At 54.4% G+C, this 21352-nt stretch overlaps 1 protein-coding gene across 3 annotated transcripts in view; it reads left to right on the top strand.

Moving 5' to 3' along the window:
- The window catches only part of TMEM132D (transmembrane protein 132D), a 571936-nt gene that overhangs the window by 538458 nt on the left and 12126 nt on the right, over positions 1–21352 (top strand). The window lies entirely within an intron of this gene.

The raw sequence follows: 21352 nt of genomic DNA, 5'->3' as shown, positions 1-21352 counted from the left end.
GCTAATTCAATACCTAATATACATTCCTGCCAAATGCGTATGTACTGTAATGTGATTATTTCCATACCGTTCACCCACCGCGCCGACGGGGCTGGCATATTTTGCTCTTTAATGAGCCAAATCCCTGAGACCCTGATGGGGCACTTGCCGCCGTGAGCGGGTTAGTGTGCACGAGATGTTATCCACGCTAATTAAAGTAAGATAGAGGGGACGCATGGTCGCCTCTCACGGGGCTGTTTATAATGTCTGTCCCTTCTGCGTGCGCCCCGTGCTCTGGGAGCTCTGCTGGTGGAGAGGTCTAGGAGCTAGAACCTGCAAACTTGACCTTGCTGGGAAAGGAGACAGTGGAGGCAACAGAGGGAAAGCCACGTCTCCAAGGTCACAGGGCCACACCAAGATTGCTCCAGGTTCGGGAAGGCCAGTGAAATAGACGCCATAAATGTGGATAGATAGATAGAAACCAGGGCGAGATGTATAGATATTAATATCTGTGCATTTCAACTCCCTATATGCGGCGCCCGGGCTAGTTTTAAAGCACATGCTCCTCTTGGGACACGTTGAACAAAGGTAAAGGGAAATTTATCAGGGAATTAACGGGCCGAAAAGCAGCAAGACGCCCACGGCCCCATGCTCCCTTTTTCCCAGAGAGAGGCAGCTGCATGCGGGTTGGCACGGGCGGGCACACCAGGGCATGTCGTCCGGGAGACGGTGGCCCTGGACGTGGACTGAGTCAGCAGGGATGTCGTGAGGGCGGGCAGCGCCCAGCAGCACGGCACTAGCGTTCGGAGGGGAGCTTCCTGGCCAGGCAACAGGCGGGCCACAGTGCTCTGCGGCACAGTCGGGACACTAGCTCTAGTCCACAGACCTTACCGCCCATCCAGCGAGGTGCGTACGGAGGTCTAGGGTAAGCATCCGATATGCGGACGGCAGCAGACATCATCACATCCTCCAAACACAGTTCTGTCGTGTTTCCCAGAAGTGCTAGTCTGTGCTGGCTCAAACATTAAGGAAAAAAAAAAATGTAACTTTGTCACAGAAAGCTTAAAAAACCCTGAGCTAGAAGGGTTGAGTTCTTACGTGGAGATAGCTCAGCCTCACTGAGCTAGTTTCTTGCTAAACTCTGACCTGAAAGGGAAGGAGGAAGGGCTTGTGGGCTTGTGTCTTCGGCTGCTCTGGTTACACGTATGTTGGGACGTAGTGTCCTGGGTGGTATTTATTAGTGAGTCTGGAGTTTCCAGCTTTCGACATCAGTAATCCCTCCAGAAACGAGCAATCTTCCAGGAACACGTCATGTCATTCCCGAGTCGGTTCACGCTGTTGGCCGTGCAGACAGACAGAAAAGCACGGGACGTCGTTAATAAGCTCCGGGCACCCCCCTGGCCCTCAGCCCTGTCGGAATGGCTTCATCCCAACAGTCAACACGCCGCCTTCTCCTTGTCTTCCTCTCTGGATTAGTTCCAGCCACAGTCATCCATGGTAACGAGATGGGGAAGTGTAATGACATTCCCAGCGCGCCCTGGGATTGCTCTTAGAGAGGAAACCGAGTTTGTCGGCTCAGAGGCTGGTGGAAGGCCCTTCAGAGTCGTGCGGAGGAGAAACTTCTGTCCTTCCACAACCAAGCAGTCCACCCCAAGATACACCAGGGCATGCACCGTGAAAGCGGGGATGAGAACATGCACAGCAGCTCCGTTCGTGGAACCGACGGCTGGAGACGGCCCCGTCGCCCGTCAGCCGCAGAATGGATGAAGGCTGCTGGTCGGCAGCCGGGAGCAGTGAGCGTGGGGACCCTTCCCAGGCCTAGCGGTGAGCGAACAAAGCTACAAACAAGAGACACTGGGCTGTATAGTTTCTTCTCTGACATTCTGGAACAAGGAAAACTAACCTATGGGGAGAGGGGTCAGAATAACGGTTAACGGGCTGGAGGGGATGACGGAGAGTCGGGCGTCTTTGCAAGTGCAGTAGCTTCTGATCTCGGTGCACACGTGGGTAAATGCCCCCTGAGTTGTCCAGTTAATGTGTGTGTGCATTTGAGCATTAGGTCTTATTTTATTTTATTTTATTTCATTATTTTTAGAGGGAGAGGGAGAGAGAGAATCCCAAGCAGCTCCACACCCAGTGTAGAACCCATCTCAGGGCTCAAGCTCAGGACCCTGAGATCATGACCTGAGCTGAAATCAAGAGTTGGACACTTCACCAACAGAGCCGCTCAGGGCTCCTTGACCATTAGGTTATAACTCAACTATTACAGAAATGAAAGTCGCCAGGCATCCAAGGGGACACTTGGCAGTCCTGAGTGTGGGTGGCATCATTCCTGGTGATACAAGGAGAGCACAGACTTCTTATTCTGAAGGAAGCGGAGGAAGGGAGGGTCGGTAATCTGATGGTGGGAGCCTGAAAATCTGCCAGAAATTCACATTAGACTCACTTTGTGAGGGCATTTGTTGTGCCAACGAGAGCAGGACCATTTTCCGGGGTGGCTTGGAATGGACCCCGAAGAGCCTGTGTCGACCAACAGAGACGGGAGCAGAGCATCTGGAAACCATGAGAAGGGGCAACAGCCAGACCCAGATTCGGTGCAGCTTGAAGCTTTCATAGTTGGGCTGGGGGCACACATCTAAGAAACTAAATACGAAATTATGTACACGAGCTTACTGAACATCTATTTAAACTGAGTAAAGAAATCAACAACAAATTACAAGTTATAAAAAATGGGGGAATTCAGGGCACCTGGGTGGCTCAGTCACTCAAACCTCTATCTTAGGCTCAGGTCATGATCCCAGGGTCCTGGGATCGAACCCCGAGTCGGGCTCCCTGCTCAGCGGGGAGTCTGCTTCTCCCTCTCCCTCTCCCTTTCCCTTAGTGCTGTCTCTCTTTCTCTTAAATAAACAAATAAAATCTTAAAAAAAAAAAGGAAAATGCTACAAACATCACAAAATATATACAATTTATTATAATGTCTTTATTTTTAAGTAACTAAGTAACTAATCGACCCACCTCTCCTCATACCCTTTTCCTACACATTTCTGGCTGCATCTGCTTTGAACAATTCTGAATATGCTTTTCTTAAGTACTTCCTTTACTTGATGATAGAATCGGGAGATAATTCAATATTTCCTTCAGCATCGCAGATCAACAGTTATTTTAAAATATTAATAGTTTAGATGCTCTTAATCCCATCTATGTATTTATGCTCTCAAATTTGAGCGAAACCTAGGAAGTGGCTTCTTTCTATGAGCTGTAAGATTTCAGGTGACTGAAGGATTCAAGTGACTAATCTTAAATTCTCTGAATTCTTGGCAATCATTAACCTTAAGCAGTTTGTCATCAGCGTCTTTCTGGAGCGACGTGTTAGGAGACGTTTGTCATCTTCATCACTGTCAATGGCTCATGTCATCAAGCAAGAAATTAAAACAGAAATTCTGATAAAATCTATTTTGCACAACTCCCACTAAAGAAAGAAAACGTAGAGCGTGTTTATGGCTGTCTACGCTGCATTATCAAGTCAATTTCTGACAAGGTGGGACATACGTTTTACCCAGATGTCACGAGACGGACACTGCATTCTCGACGTCCAGTGTGACACGTGCATCACACAAGTGGGGCTATTTTCCATTTGCGCTTCGGTATCCTCAGACTGCAAAGCTTACTTCTTCTCTACCGCCCACGTTTTCCATAACCCAATGCCATACACAAGTTCACAGTATATGATATGGCTCCGGCTGGCCCACGCGCCGTCTGCGTTATTTCTGGAAGTCATGCTAGACCAGGATGGCCAGCAATTCTTTCGCTGGGCGTGGGAGTAAACCACACACCACATAAATGGATCCCATTAGAGCCAAACCAAATATAGCCCAAGTCCAACTGCCCCGTTGTGGGACACAAAAATGCCATGGCCACTCAGAACCTTTCTGGCACAGAGGAAGTATGATGAGGATAAAGTTGCCATGGGAAGAGTCAGTGGCTTTAAAGAATTATGGCTAAACCACTTACTTTGCACATGTTACAAAAGCATGTGAGCTTTGAACACATTTCTTGGAAGGAGAACCCATTCAAGGCATCCACCTACATTTCATCAGCCTTACAATAAATCTCTTTCGGGTTGAATCTCTGTTACTCTCTCACCTGACTGTGAATTTGGGGAAGAGAAACTTGAGCCAGATTTGCTACCTTCCAAGAGGCAGGCAGTCCTGATGACATATGATATCTGAGTTCCATAATTGGGGGCACATATGTTGACATGGAAACTTTGATGGTACCGGTGAAGATGGCTCTCAGCTGCCAGTCACTCGATGTCCAACCGCTAGTGGCAGCTTAAGCCAGGGATCTTAACCTCAGCTGCACAGTAGAATAATTTGGGAAGCATCTAGCATTTAAAAAAATAATGATGCTTGACTCCCTGCAACCTGCACCACCACCAAGCGCAGATTTAGGTGGTCTGGATAGAAGGCCAAGACTCCGTAATTTTAAAGTTTCCCCCAAATAACTCTCATGGGCCACCACAGCTGAGAAACAGTGCATGCAGACACTGGTGGTCTCGCTAAACAAAATTATTTCAGGTAGACAGTTCCAGGATGAAGTTAGCCTTTCACGGTCTGCCCTTCTTGTGACCTTGAAGGGAGGTTCCCTCCTTGGCTAGAAGGTGGCTCTTATAGCCCCAGGGACCGTGCCTCCCGTGGAGAAGCAAGAAGAGACAGGAAGGGTGGTGGGACATGCTCACTTGCCTCCGCTAAGTCTCCTCTAATCTGGGACCATTTCTTCGTTGCACGACCTTGGCATTTTTGAAGAGCGCTGGTCAGATATGTCACAGGAGGCTTCCTGGGTTGGGTCTGTCTGGTGTGTTCTCATTGGAGGGAGGGTCTGCTTTTCATCAATATGGTGTTAGTATAGATTCCTTAGTTAAGGGGATGTCTGCCAGGCTGCACCGTCACGAAGTTACCTTTTTGCCTTTGTAACGTATCTCAGATGGTACCTGATGCCAGGCAGCTAGCCCGCCTCTCTGAAGATACTCACCGGGGGCGGGACCCTCCACTGGAGGATGCTTCCGCTCATGCCTCCTGCTGTCCGCTCCTCACTGAGGTGCCCAAAGGGCTTCCCAACAATGGGACCCGGGCTGTAGCCCTCCCATGCACGAAACATCCTAGTGACCCCCTGGCAGGGCTTTCAGTAAAATCCAACCTCCTCACCAGGACCTTCAGGCCTTGTGTGATCTGGCCTTGCCAACCCGCCCCCCGCCCCTATTCCTATCACTAAGAGTCAGTGCAAGTGTCTTGTACTTATTTTACTTCTCCAGAATTCCATGCCCATTCCCACCTTGTGGTTTTTGCACTCTTCTGAATCAGTGCCCATGCTCAGGTCCCCCCATGGTTGACACACGACTTAAGATTCAGGTATCCGTGAGAACATGGCCTCCCTCTGCGGCCACCGCCCCTCCCACCAACATCTCTCACATCCATCTGCAGTGAGTGGTTCTGTTCCATTTCTCAGACCCTGTCCCTTCTGGATTTATGCCTTTGCCCCCAACGACAGACCGGCTTCGTGAAATCAGAAACTTGACCTCTGTGATTCACTGCTTTATCTCTAGTGTTGAGGACAAAAGCTGCTCATTAAATAGTTGTTGAATGCATGAATTTCTTTAGTCTTGTGTTCCCCGCCCACGGCTTTAGCCAAAGCCACCTGGGGGAGCACTTAATTTCATTGATCCGCATGACATTTTTTCAACTCCAAAGTGGCTCCTAATTCCGGCACCTCCCACTCTGGCAGCTGCGTTCCTTTATATACAAAGTTGGGCTAGGAGACCCCATTTCTGTGTCTCAAGCTGGAATCCTACCAGTCATTCCAGTTCCTCCTCTCCTCTGGCCCCACGAGCATCCCCTCAATCGTAGAGTCACCCTCCCTTCGAGGAACAGTCTGCAGGACGGTTCAAAAAGGCAAGGGCCACATGGAGTCTATGATTTCCCTCTGGGGACCGGCATATGGGACCAGGAAGACTTTTCCAAGAACATTTGGAAGACAGCTCCTGTGAAAGACGGACTGCTGTGAGCACAGAAGTGGGAGGTACCTGAGCGTGTGAGTGCAGAAACGGATGTGGTTTCCCAAGACCTGCGCATGTCCCTGCATGGGAGCCACGGCCTGTGTCAGAGCTGGACTCTTACAGCGCAGGCAGTGAGCTTGGGCGGACTGTGCCGCTGCCGGGTGCGGATGGCCAGAGCGTCCCCTACACTCTGTGGCCCGTAGCACTCAACGGCGTTTCATCAAAGCCCTGTTTTGACATTCACCCAGCAGTGCCAAGTACCTTCTGCGTTCCTATTAACTGGCAACAGCATTGTTTAATTCTGTTTAATTCCGTTTAATTCTGTTTAATTCTGTGTTCTCTAAGAGGCCCTTGGGTGGATCACTTAATGGAGAAGTGACCGGAGAACCCATGCCGGTCCAACAGGCCATGGGTCAGCGGGATACTCTTGTGTTTGTGGTCTCGAGAAATCAGAGCATCCAGCCGCCACCCCAGGGCCCAGCAGGGCATAAGGGGCAGAGAACGAGAGAGAGCACCTCCCTTGCCCAGGGGGAGCACAGAAGCTGGACAGAAGGGGCATCACGGGCCCTCAGGGCTGCTGAGTCAGGCGTCCTGGAGCTGTTAGGGAGGCTGCCCGGTAGACACTGCCTAATAATTCACAACACACCTTGCTTCTGCCCACCCTCTATGTTGAAAGGAAAATTGGTGTCCATTTTCCACTTAACCATCAACTGCAAAAGTATGACTTGGATTCGTAGACTTTTGAATATCACAGCACACTGAAATTTACTGAGAAGGATTTAGGGCTATCTAGAAGCAATGTTTTTAAGGGGGAAAAAAGGCACAACATAGATGCTGGCCATCATGATTTTAGAAAGAATAAGAAAATGCATGCTTAAATGTATGTGCGTGCAGGTCTAGACTCCTGGAAAGGCTTCACAGGAGCCTGTACCAACCATCGTTACCTTCAGGGTGAAGGGCAGGGAACGCGACAGGTGTGGGCGGGGCTTCCAAGTCATAGGCATTCCCAGGTGCCTGCTGCTTTCTTTCTGCTTCACTTTTATTTTTTAATTTTTTTAAAGATTTTATTTATTTATTTGACAGAGAGAGAGAGATCACAAGCAGGCAGAGAGGCAGGCAGAGAGAGAGAGGAGGAAGCAGGCTCCCCGCTGAGCAGAGAGCCTGATGCGGGGCTCAATCCCAGGACCCTGGGATCATGACCCGAGCCGAAGGCAGAGGCTTTAACCCACTGAGCCATCCAGGCGCCCCTGTTCTGTTTCACTTTTAAACTGTGAGCCGGTATCAACTTTCCATTCTTATGCCAAAGCAATTAGCAATCGGAAAGAAAAATCTCCAATGAGGTATCCAGACTTGAAAAGCCAGTATGAAAGATTCATTGCACATGACAAAGCTTTATGAATTTTAAAAATCACAGGAAGAAGACATACTCATTGATGTCAGGGTTTCTTTCATTGCCGTAGAGTGGAGATCCAGCAGTCAGCGGTGCTCTCGGGGCCTTTCGAGTTAGAGTGCGCTGGGCAATCCGGCCGCGAGCCTGGGCCATCAGCTCCCGCCCGCTGTGCCTCTGTCTCCCTCCCATAAGCGAGTTGTGTAATAACACTTGCCTCATGGGGTTGTTGCAAAGGTCATAAGAAACACGGAAAGCACTTAGAATAGCACCTGGGATGTAGTAAGTAGTAGGTACCTTTGGAGACTTTTTGGAACCGATATTGATAATTGATTAGTAATGAAGGCCCATGGTTTCCCTCGGGGTTTGCTCTGTGTTGTGCATTCTCTGGGCTTTCGTCAAATGGGGAATGACACGTAGCCACCATTTCCGTGTCTTTGCCCCAAAGAAAATATGTGCTCTGCTGTTCCTCCCTCCCTCCTTCCTAACCCCGGATCTTTCTACCAATATTTTCACCGCTTCCGGGGTTGGGTCTTCGCCACAATGTCACACAGTATGCAGCCTGGTTCCTTTCACTTAGTCAGGGGCTGCGGAGGACACGTGCCGGTGGGACCTGGCGAGCCAGCGGATGCCAGACCACATCAGACCACGTGGGGCACCATGAGAATTTACTGCATTATCCCAAAGTGATGGAAAACCACGGAGGAGTTTTCAGAATGGTGTCCCAAGAGGAATGCGGTAGTAATCGGATAAGTCTGGGGTTTTAAAAGAATGCTCTGTGCACTTTTGTCCAAATAAAAGTGATTAAGGGAGCCCAAGCAGGCAGGGATGTGGAAACTCTGTGAGGCTTTGAGTCTCCCCACCCCCAGATAGCCCCGCCCCCGACTGGAATGCCTGCGTGTGTCCCTCCAAGGACAGGTACACGTCTGTCTGTGACAGCATCACCTGTCATAGCCAAACCCTGGAAATCCCCAGATGTCCACACGGGAGGATGGATGAGTGAACTGTGTGTGTTCCCACAAACCAGACAGGAACACATGGTGGGACCCCGTTTATACCAAAGGTTAGAAACAGGGAAGCGTGGGCTGTGATATGGGGGTGGGGGGAGGTTAGCATTTCCGCTGGGGCAGGGGCAGGGGAATGGCGTGGATGGAACTGGAAGGGGTTCCAAGTAAGTCAATCAGAGAAAGACAAATCCCATATGATTTCACTCATATTTTAATTTAAGAAACTAAAGAGAGGAGCCCTGGGGAAAGGGAAGGAAAAATAAAATACGATGAAATCAGAGAGGGAGACAAACCATAAGAGACTCTCAACTCTAGGAAACAAACTGAGGGTTGCTGGGGGGGTAGGTGGGTAGGGGGATGGGGGATGGAAAGATGCTATTTCCAAACAAGATCACATTCTGAGGCTCTAGGTAGACAAGAATTTGGGGGACACAAGCCAACACAGTGGGGAAGGTCTGCGGAGGGTCCTGGAGATCTGGGTTTTATCATGTATTCCGATTTGGTGATACAGTCACATGGTGTAAAGTAACAATGGTATGCGGGCTGTTCCTGGGCGCCTTGCCCCCGAGGGGTCCACCCTGGTGGTCCCTCCGTGACAGTAGGCAGAGCACCCGCTCTCTCCCTCACGCACCTGTGTGGTGTCTGGAGCCCACGGAGGTGTGCGAGCAGCACGAACCCGGGTGACTCACATGGAGGGTCACGCTGGGCGGTCTGTGCCACCGGAGTAGGCAGGCAGGGCATGGCCCTCCCCTCCCCTTTCCTGCCAGCATCTCGGCCCCTCTTCTCTGCTGACTTAGGCACCTCTGATGAAACAGAGAGGGATGGTGTTATTACAACACTGAGTTATTTCTTCTGAGGCAATGAGTTATTTCTTGATTTGGGGGTCTATGCTTGCTTTGTAATTATTCATACTATTACAGGGTTCACGTTCATTTGTATCTATGTCATATTCTGTCACTGATCAGAAAAATAAAGAAGGCAAAATTTAAAGAAAGACTTAAGGATGGCTCGCTCTGGGGTTAATAGGGACCGAAGAGCCTTATTGCCAAAGGAATGAATCACTACTAGTGAATTTTCTAAATGGTGGAGGAGGGAGGGTGGATGATGTGACAGAGCTTACTGTTTTCTCCCTCTGCCAGGGCTCGTGGATCCCCGCATGTGGGGCACACTCAGGGGCCGTGTGCGTCTTCGGAAGGGGCAGAACTGGGCTGCAAGCGAGCCTTGCGGCGGGCGCCTGGAGGGAGGGAGCAGAGATGCAGCAGGGTGAAGCATTTAGTGTTAGCGGTACTGAAGTTTGCAGCTTCCTTTGAAACGAGTCATAAAAGAAGACGGGCGGAGGGTTGGCGCGGAGAGATCTGTGATGAAGCAAATACAGGAAAAACGAATGGAAGCCTGGGGTCGGGTCTCCGGCGTTCGTTGTACAACGCCAGGCTTTCTCCCCTGGGGTCGGGTCTCCGGCATTCGTTGTACAACGCCAGGCTTTCGCCCCTGGGGTCGGGTCTGGGCGTTCGTGGTACAACGCCAGGCTTTCTCCCCTGGGGTCGGGTCTCCGGCGTTCGTTGTACAACGCCAGGCTTTCTCCCCTGGGGTCGGGTCTCCGGCGTTCGTTGTACAACGCCAGGCTTTCTCCCCTGGGGTCGGGTCTGGGCGTTCGTTGTACAACGCCAGGCTTTCTCCCCTGGGGTCGGGTCTGGGCGTTCGTTGTACAACGCCAGGCTTTCTCCCCTGGGGTCGGGTCTCCGGCGTTCGTTGTACAACGCCAGGCTTTCTCTCCATCCACAATATGTCAGAACAAAACGGTGGGAAAAGCCGGTCAAAAATTTTAACCAAAATATTAGAACTAGAGGTTAGGTCTGATTCCGATGCTGTTCTGCAGGCGGATGGAACACTGCTATAGTTTGGAGAATAACGCGTTTGAGTGAACGAGCAGAGGTGGTGGCCCGAGAGGCTCCCCGATGGCAGAGGAGGTGGAGGAGTTCACGTGACCCCCACCAGCCTGAGTGGGGCCGTGGTCTCCCCTCTTCCTGTGGGGCCATGCCTGTCCCACACCAGCAGGCTGCCCAAAGGTTTCAGATCTGAGCCATCTCCCCAAACCCAAACTCCAAAATCAAGACCAGGCTGGGAGAACAGGTAAGCAGTTTGGCTTAGGCTCTCCTGCCAGGATCAGGGGGAAAGTAACTTTCCTCAGGTTTCCTTGAAGCCAGGAGTCTCGGCTGGTGCCAGGGAACGGGAGTGCAGCCATCGGGGAGCTGGTGGTGCTTGCTTGGGGAGATGATACAGGGGACCCGTCCATCCTGCAACAGTGCAGACTTGGGCTAGACTCGGACTTGAGAGCGGCCTTGCCAGAAGGGCTGGCAAGGGTTTCCATCATGGGCTGGGTTTCCATCATGTCAGCCAGCTGTGTTACTCTCTCTCCTACGTGCTGGGACCTGTTCCCCGTGCCTCCAGGGACCACCATTCAACCCTATATCTCCCTGAGGGGAGTGCTAGCCTATCACTCCCATTTTCCAGGTGGGGAGCTGCTCCTGGTGTGCAGCTGTGTCCTGGAGCACACAGGTGGGGAACACAGAGGTGGGGAGCACATGGGGAAGCACACAGGTGGGGAGCACACAGGTGGGGAGCACACAGGTGAGGCAAGCAGCTCACAGCATCAGGTCGGTAAAATGAGCCAGTGTCGGAGCTCCTGGTCTGCACCTGTCTGGCTGGCTGGCTGCCATTCGTGGAATATTCCTGGGATTTCTTTCCCTACAAGTGGGGAAAATGGCACAGGCATGGAAGGGAGCCCTCCTGTTCGGCGACTTGCCGAAGGGAGCTCCGTAGAAGGAGGGAGGCCGGAGCAGGTGAGCAGATGGTCTCACGAGTGAGAGCTGGCCGTCCCACTCGCCAGTAAACCCTGACTGGGAAAGCCTGAGACAGAAGTCCCGGAAGGGCTGGCAGAGGTGACACCCAGCACACTCAGCCTGGGAGGGAAGGCTCAGTGCCGGGGAAGCAACTAGCGAGAAGAGCCCATGATGTCTTTGGCAACGGGGCTGGTGATGGGATGATTTAGTGTGTTTTCCATGCTACAGAGTCAAGCGCTGTCTTCCAGAGTCGCCCTGTGTGGTTGGACAGGTTGTGCACTGCAGGACTCTGGCGGAAGGGCACCATTTGCACGGACGCCTCTGCCAGGAGGGAGGATGCCCTCTCCTTTCGGAGTATCTTCAGCGGTGGTCAGGCTCAAGCCTGGGGCGTCCTCTACCAGCAGGACATCCTGCCCAGACCCCGGCCCCGGCTACTTCCCGTGGCGGGCGGAGGGGCCGGCCCAGAGGAGGGCAGGCGAGCCTCTTGATTGCGGCTGCTGTATGCTGATCACAGGCACGCCGACAGCGGGTCGGGAGAGGGACTGATGAGGGGAGGAGAGCCATTAACAGGAAGGCTCATTCTCGCGGCGTGGAAGATAAATGTGTGTTGTCCCTGCTGCTCCCAGAAGCTGCTGCTGCTTCCTTCCTCTGCCACAAAGCAGAAGGGCTGCCCAGGCACTCCCTGGTCCTTGTGAAGACACCTCACCCTGTTGGCTCGTCGGCCCGCATGCTGACAGCAAGCCCGTGATTCTCCTCCGAACACTGGCACCTGCGCAACGGAAGCTCATGCACTGGGGCCGCTGAGTGCCCTTCGAGGACCCAGCAGGGCCAGGTCTAAGGATAAAATGTCCAGTCTAGAATCACAGATGGCCACAGGGACGAGCCTGCCACGGGGGCCCGGGGGGGCGGGTCGGCCAAAATGTGGGAGCGTTGCATTGTTCTTGTGCGTTTCGTGAGCAAAAGTCAGAGGCGCTAATGTCCATCAGTGTGGCCTCCCCAACAGTCTCACGCTGTAAAAACGTGTCCCGTGTCCCTCACATTTACATGTCCCTCTAGGGGGAACAGGTGCCCCTATTATCTGGACCACAGCTGAATACACAGCACACCGAATTTCTCAGGCGCCAACGCAGGGTAATTCGAAGGAATGCTTGGTTTTGTGGGTTACTTTACCAGGAGCTGTCGCCCACCTGGGGAGGTCTCCTCATGGGCACGGCGCCAAGCCGCCACAGCCGCCTCTCTGTGCCCTCGTCCTGGGACCCGCGGCTTTTGCGGAGGAGGGGGCGGGCAGGGTGGTCTATGTGTTGGTTGCCTCCAAGTGCCGGGGGAGAGAGCTTCGAGACATTTCCTGGTGAGTCGTGCTGAAGAAGCTGCCCTTCGAAACGGGCGTCACTCCCTTATAAATTCATGTGCACTGTATACCCAGTCAGGGACAGTAATGTTAATAAAGCATCTTGTAGGCGAGTTCTATTACCTGTGAGTCCCTTTCAGGATGTTAAAGGGAGCCTTGCGGAATATTCGTCAAACAATGCAGGTGCGATGAGCGACCGGCTTGGACCCGCGGGCTTAGGGAATTTGGTGCCACACTGGAGTCCACATCAGGACCCGTTGCAAAGTGGGTCTCACCTCCGTTCGTTCATCTGTGTGTTAGGGCATATCCACTGGGCCCCGGGCGCCGTTCCAGGCCTGGAGGATGCTGTGGATCGGAGACAGGTCTTCCCCACCACACCAGCTAGGCAGGGTGGGCTCCGCGAGGCCGAGTACTAGAGGCAGAGCCTCAGCCCACACCCCCTGTTCTCAGATACCGGCGGGTGCCCTGCAGGGCATCCTCCGCAGAAGCAGAAATGGCCCAGCATCTCAGGGCACCTGCATCTCGGGGCTCCCAGGCAGGAGGAAAGATCACAGAGAATGCACGCCGGCTCTTCGTGCCCCCCTCGGAAGTGACACGTCACTTCTGCTCTGTCGGACCCATGACACCCTGGAGTTGGGCAGTGTCAGGACTGGGTAGGAGGACACGAGGAATGGAAGCCGGATCCATCTCCGGGGATGCTCGGCCACCTCTCCACCCTGCAGACATCTTCCCGAAGGACCTAGAAGTCACACTGCCCCCGGCAAAGGCGGCTGCCTCCTTCCTGCGCCAAATCACTGAGGGCACAGCTGGGAGGCAGGTGCGTCTGTCATTGGACCAGAGAGAATGGAATAGGGGGGATTGTAACTAGATACAAAGTTGCGAAGCCCCTGCTGAAAGGGGGAGCAGAGACCCAGGGGGTGCCACGGAGGCAGCGTGATACAGCAGCCGTCCCCCGACTCCCCGCCCGGACCTGCAAGAACAAGACGGCCCCAGAATTACAAACACAGAGACAATGTCCCCTTGCACAGGTCACTGCTCTGCTGTCACGGGTCCCTCTGAATGTGAGGGGTTACCATTGGGCGTGAGACTCAGGGTTCTAAGGAGGGGGCCCTGGGTGGCGGAACCCTTGTTCTGAACAGCTTTAACCCAGCGGCTTCCGAGAGTGTGGAGTAGAAACTGCACAGACCAGCCGCTGCCCCACAGCAGGTGAGGGCACTGGGGTGATGCCCGCAGGTCCCGGAAGGAAGTGAGAAAATCCTGGGAGGCAGAGCCCAGAAAGGTGTAGGGGGCATATCAGACCTCTGCTTTGCAGGGTCGCCCCACAGAGCCCGGCCCCGGTTGGAGCGCCAGGACAGTACCGGCCCTCCCCGACTCTTGAGGCCCTGGGTCTCCCGTGTCCCGTGTTGGAACTCTCATGCTGGGCTCCGGAGCTGCTGCTTGGAGTGTGGGGGACACGGGCTCCATACCCCTGGGCTCTGTCCCTGCAGGAGCTCCACAGACTGCAAAGGGAACACAGACGCTCAGGTCCAAAAGGAAGCACACGTCCACTTCCTCCTGACCTTGACTGTGCCTTCAGGGTCAAGACCATCATGCCATCCACAAGGGAAGGAAAAGAGCGAGACGCACATCTGGTAGTTTCCAGAGGGGGCTGCGTGCTTCCGAGGACCGTTAGAAGCTATTTCAAGGAAAAGCTGAGTGCTGGTGGCAGAACGGAAGTCAGTCCTGGAGATGCTTTCCCCAAGGATTCCGGTTTTCCCCCTTGTGTCTGTATTTTTGTTCGTGTACATCTGCACGTAACGGGGAGGTTTTTCTCCAGGAGCCCCAGAGGGAGATGCGCGTGAGTCTCTGTGCGCGGCTCTGGACGCCCACTTTGGCATGGGCCAGGAGGCCACTGTGACCCACGGCACCGGCCCCATGTGGAGTCGTGTTGAGAACAAAGACAAAAGAGCCTTCCCTGAGTGCCTTCTTCCTTCTGACCCAGGGGAACGCTACAAGTGGGAAACTGGGCTCGTGCAAAAGGTTTGGTTTTGGTTTTAAAATAACAGAGCCTCCTGGGAACTTAAATTTAGTGTTTTAGAAGGAAAATTAGGCTGTTGCACACAGATGATTACAAAGATGCCAGAAAATCCGTGTGTGGTGACATAAACAAGTAGCCCACGTGGGCTGGGGGGGGTGCCCCTCGGATGCTCCTCCAGAAGGGGCGCTCTGTTCTGCTGAGGAGCGTGGGTAGCTGAGCTCCCTGGGTGCCTCGGTTCTGAGCTGAGCCATGCTATTCCTCTGGCGGCTGACAGATGACAAAGACGGAGGCATGAGGCCCTGGCTACTGGCACCCACTTGTGGTTTCTCTCGTGGGCAGCCAGCCTTGGCCCCCGGGCCCCTTGCTGTAGCTGGGAGGGGTTTCGCCAGATTTGCGCTGGACTGGAGAGCCCCTCGCCCATTCTGTGCCCCTTCCTGCTCCGTCCACAGAAGCTGCTGCCTGGTTGATCTTCTGTCTCGGGGTCTGCTCCCCAGAGAGCTCTGCAGTCACAGGGTGTGGTGCCAGGAGAAGAGGGCCAACATGGCCTGGGTGCAAATCCCAGTGCTTTCCAGCCATGCAAACCCAAACTGGTCACCCAGTGCCTGAGTTTCCTGTTCTGCACGGTGGGCCTTGTGGGAACTCTGCTTTGTGAGGTAACCATCGGAGATGAGTCAAGTCCTTGCATGTAAGCCTTGGGCAGGAGCGGCAGAGCAGTCCTGGGCACCCACTCTCACCGCTGCCATGTGAAGCCCCACTAAGTGCTGGGGGCCCCCTGCCCAGACCATCTCCTCCCGCAGTGGGAAAACAGGCTTTAGGGTTCGGCTCGGGCTGCGTAAGGAGATACCCCAGCCAGGAGCTTACATAGCAGATGATTTTCCTACAATTCTGGGGCTAGAAGTGCAAGGTCGGGGTGCCGCCTTTCTCCCGAGGCTGCTGTCCTTGGGGATGGCTGCCTCCTCCCTTTGTCCACATGTGCCCCCCCTTCTTACGAGCACCCCAAGCCTCTGCGTGTCCTGCTCCTGACAAAAGGCCACATCTTATTACTTCTTCAAGGCCCTGTTTGCAAAATGAGTCCCAACCTGATGTCCTGGGAGCCATGGCTTCCACAGAGGGAAATGAGGGGGCACACAGGTGAGCCCCTGTCCGGGCCATCCGATTGCAGTCTGCTCGCTCCCTTTGCACACCGCTGCAGCTCTCTGTCCTCCGTGTGTTCACTGAAAACTTGCTTGTCCCTTGGTGGAAGCCTGCCTACTTCGCGTTAACGGATGCCAGTTGCCTCCCGATAAATTAGCCTAGCCTGGTAAGCCAATTTATCTTCTGATCCATTAGCCCAGTGAAACATGTCCCGCATGGCCATGGGAGGGTGTGCCTCAGTTTCTGCTCTGGGACATGAGACAGCAGTACCTACCCAACAGACATATGTGGAAGATTATGTGGAATTAGGTGTGAGATGCTTAGCATAGGTGCCTTGCACATAACAAATACTCAGCAAATATTAGACCCTGCGCCTGTTGCTATCACTATTATTAATGGTGTGATTTTTGTCCAGGATAAAGACTAATCTCAAACAGGTGACACCTCCCTTGAGAACTGGGTGCAAATATCCTGATAGGCTGTTTACTTTTACCAAATCTGGGTGGAGGGGTAGAATTCTAATATCCTTACCTCTAGCTCTTGGGTGGGGGGGGGAGGAAAGAGAAAACATCAGAAAAACATACATTTTACCATGAATGTCGGTGATATTTAAATAAGATTTGAATTCTTACAGCATTTGAACAGAAAAGAGAGATGGCATTAAATTGACTCAAGTGAGGGATTGTGCACAGCAGGGCCAGGTTTGGACGGTATCCTCACCATGGCACAGGGTGGCTGCCTGGAAGCAGAGTCTGAAAGAAGGGCGAGTCCCCCCAGATCGTTCCCTCCCACCTTCAGCACCGTGTAGCATCGTTCGGAAGGAACAGGCAGGTCTTGTCTGCTCACCTGGACTGATGGGTGTGTCCATTCATCGGGCAACAGTCAGGGAGAGGGCGGGGAAGATGGGAGCCTGGAGACGGGACAAGTCCTGCCCATCTGGTTATTGCAGGGACTGCAGGATGCCGGAGGACCCAGGTGGGCTCTGGGGAGGACCCGACAGGGGTCTTCCCAACTCAGAGTGAACCCAGCCTTCGGTCAGGTTGCGTGGAGCCAAGCATGGGCCGGCACCCATGTGGGAGGCTCGGTGTGGAACGCCCCAGGGGAAGGCCTGTAAGTAGGGGACAAGGAAGGGAGAGCCATGCCCCGGGGCCGGGGGGACTGGTCTCCAGTGACCACTGTGACAAAGGACCATGAGTTTGCTATCTTAATGCAACAGGAATACTTTCCTTACAATTCTGGAGGCCAGAAGTCAAAATGATGCCCCCTTGGGGGCCCCTGGGAGTTCTGCTCCTGCCTCTTGGGGGGGATGCTGGCAGCCGGCCCTCCTGCCGGAGTGGCCATGACCCTGCCACGTCATTGGCTTCACCTACACGTGGCCTCCTCCTCTTCTGTCTCTCAGGTTTCCCTGTGTCTCCCTTACAAGGATGCTGATGACATTTGTGGCCTGCCCCCAAATCCAAGATAATCTCATCTCAAAATCTTTAAGTGAATGACATCTGCCATGTGAGTCTCCCTCCGCACCCCCTTCTGGGTATTTTCACGCACACACCCCTTTTTTGCTTCCCCCAGACAGGCTGGAGCACACTCAGAATCAGTGAAGGATGGGGCGGGCCAGCAGGGCAGCAGCCCCCCGACTCGCAGCCTGAGCTGAGTCATAGGCAGAGAAAGATCTCGGACACCCCCAGGCTGAGGTCTGCTCCCCTGTGAGAATGACAACAAACAGGACCTGGCGTTTCTGGATCCCCAAACCATGCAATTGTGAGCGTCAGGACCCCCAGGCAGGTGTTATGCCCCCAACTCCCCAGCACAGAGACTCAGGACACCCCCTTTCATTCACTGCCAGAGTCCTTCCTGGGTGGGCTCTCATTCTCTCCTCCGATCCCCACCAACCTCCCCAAAGCTTCCTCCAAGGTGCAGCCTTGCAAAGCCACGGGTCATTCTTCCCTGGTTTTTACTTACTTCCTTTGCACACTGTTTCCATCATTAGAAAGCCATTAGCACGGGGCAGTGCTGGGGGAAGGGGTCCCCGAAGTTGGGCATCCTGGAAAGATGCTTGTTATAACCAAGACCTCTGGCCCCCGGGGCAGACCCCAGTTGCATTCCTGGCTCATTTTGTGTTTCCAGGAATTAGGATCTTCCCAGCACCCCCTCATTATTTCATCTGCCTTCATGTGTCTTACTCACCCTGCCGCAGCCCACGGAACCTGTGAATTTGGTGCATTCCTTCGCTACTAATGCAGTCCTCAGGACATGTCTGTGCGTGTGGCTGGGTGGGATAGCTTGGCTAATGTGAAGGAACGTAACCCATAATCAGCAACTTCAAATGAGACAGTTCTGCTTGCCACCCGGGCTGCCTGATGCCTGTCCCCGCAGCTTTGCGGGGGGCTCTGAGCTCAGCGGCGTGGCCTGCTGGGCTCCTGGCTGGGGTCACCATGCATAGGGACGGGAAGCCTGGGAAGGTCCTTCTTGGGAAATTAAATGTCCCCACGGGGAGGTGGCACGCAACTCCTGCTCCCAACTTCTTGTCAGGAGGTTTCCGTCCCTAACAACATGTGAGCTAGAAGCACAGTCCCACTGTGCGCCCAAACTAGGGCCAGATGCTGCTGGCAAGACGTTGTGCCCCCTGCCACGTGCAGATTCTGGCCGTGCACAGAAACCCGGAGAAGTGTAGGGGCGGAGATCCACAGACCCTGCCGTCAGACAGCTGGTGGTCTTATTACTTGCTATGAACATTTTGTGCTTGCACACACACGCACATGCATGTATGCACAGGCACACACACAAACACACGCATGTGTATACCTGCACGCGCACCCATCTGCGCACACACTGCCCACATGCACTCACATGAACACATACACACATGCACGCACAAACACATACGCATGTATACCCTCACACACAGACACACAACGTGTGCAATCGTGCACATCTGTGCACCTGCACATTCACACATGTGTGCACACATACACAGTGCGTGCACACAGACACATGCGTATGTATACGCACACACCCATGCACATGGGTGCACACACATGGCCGTGCACACATGTACACCTGAACATGCACACCTGTGTGCACACATGCCTGTGAACATGCACACGCAATGCTCATCCCGCATGCATCCACACACCACACAAGCACACAGACATGTGCACACGCACGTGCATGCGTCTACCGCAGCACCCTGCCCTTAGCCCGAGTACTGCAGTTCCTACCCAGATGGCGTGGCTCCACCTGCCCCTTACAGGACACTGCTTGGGTGTGGAGTCCTGCCTTCCCTGCTGCTTTCATCATGTCCAGCTCCCCCTCCTTCTTACTACTTTGAGGAATAAACACTGAATCTCAAAGCAAAGCAAAACATAACACAACATGAAGACTGAGCTCCGTATTCATCATCTACCCCAGTACCCGCCCGGCTCTGTCTTCCACTGCGGGGCAGGGGGTCGAAGACGCGGGCCTGCCTGAGATGCTGTCCTACCCCCTTGTCCTTGAACCCCTCCTTCAACGAGACGGCCAGAAAGTCACATCCAGGAAGCAGCCCGGGCCCTGAAGACCCGACTTCCAAACCCAACCCCCTCCCTCCTCCTCCTCCCCAGTCTTTTTCCTCCTCTTCCCCCTCCTCCTCCTCCCCCCGCCTCTCCCCTCCCTCTCCCCCCCTTCACCTCCTCCCGCGCACCTGCTCCTCCTCCCCCCGCCTCCCCCTCCTCCTCTTTCCCTTCGCCCACCCTCCCTCCCCCCTCCAGGCAGCTCATCTGTGACAATCAGCCTGATTTGCTGGAAGACTTGAAAGAGAAAAACCCTGAGACTTCAGGCGCGGTGGCCAGGCCACAATGGGGACAAAGCCGCCTGCGTTGTTCCATCGGGCTTTCCATCAGATTTAAGTAGTTTGCTATTGGCAGATACTCAGGAAGACAGCCTCCTCTGACTCATCCGTGGGCCTGGGTCCACGTTTCTCTCCAGGGTTGCTGCTGATCGTTCCCAGACGCCGAACCTCCAGGCTCTGTGTGTGTTCTGCATCCCGGCTGCCTAACGGGAGGATGAGAGGGGCCTTCGTCGGAAGTGCTTGTCGTGATGGGGAACTATGTGATCATTTCGGCTTTGCTTTCTCCATAGCCCTCCGAGTGCGGGGGGGAGGGGAGCATCCTTTAGGAATCCAGCCCGCAAGGCCATTCAGGCAGGGGTACTGCACCCGCAGGCGGAGGCAGCTGGGATGGCCCGGGGGCGGGAGTCTGGGTTGCATGTTACCAGCTGTGCGTCCCTGGGAAGCATTACCGAACATCTCGGGGCATCAGACTGCCCAGCTGCGAACCGAGGACAAGAACCCCCTCCCTCCTGGGTGCTCGTGTGTGCTGAGACCACACATGCTGTGCTCAGCTGCTGGTCCCGGCGCATGGTCAGGGCTCTCTGACCACACGGGTGCTCCCTCTGTGCTCACGTCGGGCTTGTGTCCACGTCCGAGGGCCGCCCGAGCACACCGGCACAGGCCTGGGCTCCACATGCGTGTTCTGGAGGCACTGAGAAGCATTTTTGGCAGCTCACCATCCCGAGGCTTGAGGCGGAGGCTGGTCCTTGCCTTTTCGACCCTCTGGACGTGCCTCCATCCTGCCCTGCATTGCCAGAGCCCACAGTGTGGCCCCCTCCTGGGTGGCCTTCCTCAGCCACAGCCGCCAGTCTCCTTCCACGCCCCTCTGGCGAGGGCGCTCAGTGATCCTGGGGGCCCTCCAGGACAGTCACCCAACAATCTGCCCGTCTCAGCATCCTTAACTGAACCACATCTGCAAAGTCCCTTTTACCGGAAAAGGTTACACTGACAGGTTCCGGAGACTCAGGTCCTGACGTCTTAGGGGCCACGAATTAGCCTAGGACACTTACCCAGGCCTGGTTTAAGATGAGAAGGAACACACACACACACACACACACACACACACACACACCCAGATTGCTGGAAAGCAAAGACAAGAGGAGGAGGTTCTTCCGCTGAACTTGGTTCTTCTCTCAGATGCCAGCAGGGAGGAGCAGTCTCGTACGGGGCAGGAGTTGAGAATGTGGACGGCACAGCCGCAGCCCCAGTGCCCAGCTGTGGCTCTGCCCCTTCCTGGGGGAGTGCCTGGTCTCAGGCTACCCACTGGACAGCAGGAGCTAACACGTGCCTGTGTCTCCCTGTCCAGGGCACAGAGCCCCGGACACGGACTTAACCAGGGAGGGGCTCCAGGAGGCAGAGTGAGGGAGTGGGGCACGGTGGGGAGCACAGAAGGAAGAGACACCAGCGGGGCAGTGCCCTGCTGGGCTCATGGGGAGAAACCCCACAGGGCTCAGTAAGGAACCGTGAAGAGTATAGGTCACAGCCACCCCCACAGCTGAGATGGAAGTTCTCCAGAGAAATCCGTACGGGAGCTGAAGAGCACAGGATGCACAGTTGAGGGAAACCGAGCAGAGCAGAGCAGTTCCTGTGAAACTAGCCTCAGCCTCCCCGCAGGAGGCTCTCGGGCTGGTGGCTCTGCACACGGTGCCCCTCCTCCAGGCAGACCAGAGCTCAGCAGGCCAAGGTGGGCGGGCAGCATGCAGCACCCAGTGGCTCAGGGCAG

This window comes from Mustela erminea, chromosome 13 (assembly GCF_009829155.1).
Source record: "Mustela erminea isolate mMusErm1 chromosome 13, mMusErm1.Pri, whole genome shotgun sequence".
Taxonomy (NCBI): domain Eukaryota; kingdom Metazoa; phylum Chordata; class Mammalia; order Carnivora; family Mustelidae; genus Mustela; species Mustela erminea.
Note: the sequence above shows the minus strand (reverse complement) of the source record. Positions and strands in the feature narration are given on the sequence as shown.